General features: G+C 33.8%; 1 non-coding gene across 1 annotated transcript; it reads right to left on the reverse strand.

The window, feature by feature from the left end:
* Positions 1-5,510: 5,510 nt before the first annotated feature.
* Positions 5,511-5,583, reverse strand: Trnaa-agc (transfer RNA alanine (anticodon AGC)). Its single transcript has one exon. It is a non-coding gene; the product is annotated as a tRNA-Ala (tRNA).
* Between the last annotated feature and the right edge of the window lie 509 nt (positions 5,584-6,092).

The following is a 6,092-nucleotide window of genomic DNA, read 5'->3' on the forward strand; positions in this document are numbered from 1 at the left end:
CGACTTTCGCCAAAATTTTCACGCCAATCTTCTCCTAAATGTTGGCTTTTTTGTCATAATGTTCGTAACCAGTCTTCTCCGAGAAAAATAGCATAGGATTATGCTACAGTGTCCCGTCTGGATCCTCTTAAGTCTGTGGAGTCATCGGAGAAAAAAACATGCTTCGGAGATTTTTCCTTTTCTATTACATTCGCTAAACAGCTCTTCAGCATGTCAAATGTGCAGACACACTGTTGATGCCTTTTAAAATACTTCTCTGGGTAATATACTGGTAAATAACTGAAATATTATCTTTTATTTTCACTCTGAAGTTACAAGTAAGTTATTACTCTAGTTATTTACAATTTTTCTGATTATTGTTGGATTATTCTACTACAAAACATATCGATGAGTAAACGATCCTTTTACCTCATACAAGGAAGTGTACTAAAGTAGATTTAATTTTTTAGTGTAATGATGTCTTGTCGGCAACTGCTAAACGAAAGAAAAAAATTATTTTGACTAATGTAATAAAAGCAAATACATGTTTAACATTTTAAATACATGTTTCTCAAAAACTTATATTGATCTTGTTTGTAGGCTGCATACTAGGGGATCAGGGGATCATACGAGGGGGCTGCATACTAGGGGGGCATAATAGTTTTGCTGGGAATGAAGAAGAAATGAAAATGATTTATTAAACATCGGGTTTGGCACAACTAAACAATCATTGGATCATTAAGCGTCGGGTTAGTATTGCATCGGGTTTGGGTTCTTTTTGAGAAAAATGTGCGGAGGAGGAGGGGGGGGGGGGGCGAACCTTTTGGAAAAGGCCAAATTAAATAAATAAATCATGCGTTAAAGACAATTGAAAATATATATTTTGCTTCCAAATTTCATTTTTTCAGATGTTATCATGTAGTCGAAACTCTTGTTTCTAACTTAAAGTAAAGCCTCCAATAGGCTGCGCTTACCCCATACAGCTGTAATTATTTGATTGGATCAGAACTAATTCAAAAGTCAACATTGCTCCTTCGAGATCGATCAAACCAACTTACAGACTGGTACCAGGGTCAGTCTTGTTCAAGTTTTTTTTTTTTTTTTTTTTTTGCAAGTTATGTTCTATTTTTTTTTAAATATGCTTTTTTTCAAGTGCTAAAATAGTGTAAAAAAACATGCTGCGGAGTCGGAGCCGGACTGATTTTGGAGAGAAGGAGTCTGAATCGGAATGTGTTGGTTAATAATGACAAGAGTCGGAGTTGGAGTCATTTTCACTCAATGCCCGTAACACTGCCAGTGATTGCTGGGTCGGAGTGAGAGTTGGAATCGAACTGATGTTAGGGTTAGGGTAAAGGAGTCGGAGTTGAATGCTTTAAAATTTTTGAAGCTGGAGTCGACCATTCTCCCTCCGACTCCGTAGATCTGCAAAAAAGATCCATGTATGGAAATTTTGGGATAAGACTTAGAATTTACACTTTTTCCTCTTGGTCCGGAAAGTGAGTGAAAACTTAAAATTTGAAAGTATGACAGATTTCAACTGACATGATCAATAAAAAGTTTGAAACTAATGGGTATGCATTTTCGAGTTATGAAAAGTGCTTCAAAAAATTTTAAAAATGAAAAAAGTAGGTATATAGTAAATTAAAAAAAAAAAAGAAAAAAGAAAAATCCTTACACAAGATACATTGGTGCAATTAATGTTGATCGCTTTGATACTTAATAAATTTGTTTATTTGCGTAATATCGTCGGCACCATGCTGAAGAGCCAAAACAAAATTTTGTCCATTAGACGCGTTTAGTTATTTTCAATGTTTTAATTTTTATAGATAATTTTAAGTGTAAAATTTATTGTTGGAAGTAGTAATAGCCTTTTTTCAGTACACCTGCAAAAACCATTGAATTGACAAAACGAGATTCGCGATTTTTCACTTTCGTTCGTTTATTAAGTTTAGCATGGTGCTGACCATACTATTAAATTTCGGGTTTTTTTTTTTTTTGATTACACAACACACACATTACTTTCGTTTTGTGACTTCAAAACTTACAACCAAGGCGGAGAAGTTGCAGTCGGACTGATTTTGAGGTAAAGAAGTCGGAGTCAGGAGTCGAAAGTTTAAAAGCTCAAGAGTCGGGGTCGATCACTTTCCCTTAAAATCTGCAACCCTGCCAGTTCTTGTGGAATCGGATTCGAAGGCTCTAAAATTCCCGAAGTCGGAGTCGGTCATTTTTCTTCCGACTCCGCAGTCCTGCTTAGAACTACTGGTGTGACTATTCATTTGTATAATTTGAATCTCGATCACTACACTTTAACTTTTATTTTCTATTTCAAACATGCTTCGGCGGCCCAAACATTTTTCTTCCAAATAGTCTGATTTGCAGGATGATATTTTTAAAAATATAGGAATGAAATATGCTGGCGGCCCCTATGAAACTATCATGATTATTTATATGATAAAAAGAAAGTATAAAAAATAAATCCATGATTTTTCCTTCCTTTCTATTTAATTGCAAAATTTAATGCGGCCCACAGGGCAAATGCCCGGCTGCCCGCCGGTTCCATCCACCACCAGCTAGGCCTAATCGATGTAGACCTTTTATTACCATAGAAAATAATTAAAATCCGAAAAAATTTGCACCTTTTCTAATTTTTTTTAGCGCAAAATTTTTATCCGTTTCCAGTTTCTATTTTTTATCAAATAAAATACTTGTAATTGGTTTTTAGCAAGCAAGGCTCTTCAAAAGATATTCATTTTTTTTCTCTTGATTCTGCTTTTGCAATAGCAAAATTTAGTAGTTGTGATTGCATTCCCTTTTTCGTGCTTTCCCAAGTTATCTCGTAAAAATAAAATAATGAAAGAAAATATAACTAAATTTAATTTTATACATGCTCTGACTCGCGAGGTTCATCTGTACATAATATAAAATGAAGTCTCTAAAAAGCGTCTGTGTGTTTGAACTCGCAAAACTCAAGAACTACCCCGGCCGATTTCGCTGAAATTTTCACAATTTGTTCTTTTAAGTCCTGAAAAGGTTTGCAGACCAGTTCGAAAAAAAATCGATGAATAGTTCTTTTTTTTTTTCAATTTAGCCCAATTTTCACTTAAAATTCCCGACTATGGGGGTGAGAAATAATTGACATTTTAATTATTACATATCGTTGGAAGGGTAGAATTTTCCGCGTTCTACGCAATTTGTTTCAATGCTATAACTTAGTTACGGCGGGAGTTATTAGCGTTTTTACTTCGAATTCTTTTAGGCTTAGCTGAAATTTAGGCACTATTTCCTTCATTAAATCTATCAATAAAAAGTGAAGGAATTGTCCCACAGTTTTCTTTTTGACACCATTGGAAAAAGCGACATTTTTCACTCCAGATCTGACACGATCTTGGTCGAAAGTTTAACCCTCTATTTCCATTAGGAAAAAGTTACAAGCGAATTAAATGAAGTTCAAAAATCTGTTCTCTATTCAAGTTTTTAACCATTTTATCTTGCGTTTCCACGGTAACGCTTATTGAATCCATTGTTCATTTCCATCTTTCTTATTTTCAATTCTTAAACTTATTTTATTTTGTGTTTGTATGGTCACGTTTTTTCAATCCTTCTTTCTCATTTTATTTTAATTTCTTTAAAGTATTTTAATATCTGTCGTCATTGTTTGGGGGGGGGGGATTTTGCATGATGTTTTTTTTCTTTTATTTATGCCTGATTGTTGAATATACGTCACTTGACACACTATTTGTTTTCAAAGTAGACCGGGCAAAGCGGGCAACGCAGCTAGTCTTAATATAAAGCTAGGCATCGGGCTCAAGTTTCTTTTGAATTTCGTAACTTAATATTAGTTACTGTTCTTCTGCTTACTTAAGATGTGGATTTCTCTGCTCCCCAATAAATATGTTGAGCTAGTGGATGAGCACCGCTATACTCTTGAGCCCAAGAGTTTCCACCACGTAAATTTGTGTGTTTATAAGGTTTGATTACGGAAGAAGGAGGGGGGGGGGGAGGAACACTGAATACCTTAATTGGTCATTAACCCCATCACCCTAACGTTACCAAACATGACCTACAATTTTGTTTCTTTAATTTTGAAACTTTTTCGGTTGTGCACCTCGACTCTCACTCCCTACAAAATACCATTACAGATCGACTAAAATCTCGTTTATTGGACTTCAATTTCTTAAAATTATTTGGAGGTGAGCATCCAACCCTTGTCTGCATGAAATCACTGAAGATCAACTAAAATTGCGTTTTCAGAGCTACAATTTCGAAAATTTTCCGGGAAAGAACCCCCGGACCCCCCTCATTTCTGTAAGTGCAACATTACATTCACAACTACATTAATGTTTTTAAGTTTCTTTCACTGCATAAACTCTGTAGAGCATATATTTTTAATGATTTTACATCATATTCAGATTTTTCGTCAAATTCTGATTCTTAGACTGTTTTAGTTTATTGATCTCGCGATGAACCCGCTTACAAATGCCTAGTTTCATGTTTTTAATTTTAAATTTAATTTTATTTTCTTAATAATTTTATTTTATGTACATTACAATTTTTATTTTTTGCTTTTAATTTTTATGGGGAATTCGTGTTGTTAGACGCCAAGAATGATTAGTTTCTTTATCATCTAAATTGGAGGGGGGGGGGGGATCTTGCAAAGGTAAAATTTGGCTATGCCCCCCTGTCGGGCAAGCTTGCCCCTCCGTCGGGGATTTCCTAGCGCCACCACTGACGCACAACATCCCCTGGCATTCATTTGAATTTTGATGTCTTGCATTCAAATTAAAGTTTTCGCAATTATGATTATGATAGGTACCATTTGTAGAAACAAGAAACCCAACGAGTAGGGTCCTAACCACGGTTCGTGATTGCGAAATACATAATTTGAATTCAAGATGTCAAAATTCAAATAAATTCCTATTGATGGATGTTGGGGTTTTGTGTGCTGGATGTTTCGAATTACATTATTCACCAATATAATTAAGATAAAAAATTTAAATTAAGCGAACCTATGAACTAGAATTAATGAAAATATTTATTTTTGATTAATTTTTGTTCTTTTGTGGTGTTGTAATTTTTTATTCATTTCTTCTTTTTTCATTCCTACGTTTTTTTTTTTTTAAATTCGTTTTGAATTGGATTTTTTTTGTATTTGTCATTTAAAATTCATGCATGTTTCAATATCAATTAAATTTAATCATAAGAATTTTTATACAATTGATTTGGAATGCTATTTTTATTTTGTCGGGTATTAAAAATTTTTTTTTAAAATATTTTTCTCAATACAATTGCACACATTTTTTGGTTTTTATGATTACTTTATTAAATGTGATATTTGTGTTCTTTTTGCGTGTTATGTTAGCATACAAAAAAAAAAAAAAAAAAAAAAAAAATCGAAAAAGTGTTCTGAAATCTATGCGAATAATCAAGTACAAAGTGGGAAAAGAAAACTATAAAAAGGAAAAAGAACGGAAGGGGGTCGGGGGGGGGACTCATTATGAAACAGATAAAAAAAATTTTGAACTTTAAATTCTTGGAGGCGCCGGGTATCGATCCCGGTACCTCTCGCATGCTAAGCGAGCGCTCTACCATCTGAGCTACGCCCCCTTCAGAAGGAGAGAGTTTAAGAATCAAAAAATTCGTAGGCAGTTGCTCATATATCAAACAATTGCATAATTTTACTATGATTTACTGTTTTTAGTGATTATTTTGCAGCAAGTTCGAACTTGAGTGCATATTGACTGTTTTATATTTCATGGTTCTTTTTTTTCTGTGTTCGAAATTTATTTCCACATTTTAAAAAAATTTGCCACCTTTACCTTTGCATATGAAGTTTATCCGTGATTGCAACTGCGCTAGAAAGAAAACATCTATTCCACGTGTTGGAGTTGTTTCTGTTATGTTGGTTTGTTGTGTAAAAGTTTTTGAGTAAACGTATTTTACATACTAACAGGATGACGAAATCCAAGAGGAATAAACACAAACGAAGTAGCTTGCATTTTATTATTCAATGCAAAGTATTAGTTTAAGTTAGTTGTTAGTTAACGTTACCCCGCTAGTTACAATTAATCGCGTGTTTTGAAAAGGTTTTGTTTTTACAAAATTTTCTATAGACA

The sequence above is a fragment of the Uloborus diversus genome, chromosome 7, assembly GCF_026930045.1.
Source record: "Uloborus diversus isolate 005 chromosome 7, Udiv.v.3.1, whole genome shotgun sequence".
Taxonomy (NCBI): Eukaryota; Metazoa; Arthropoda; class Arachnida; order Araneae; family Uloboridae; genus Uloborus; species Uloborus diversus.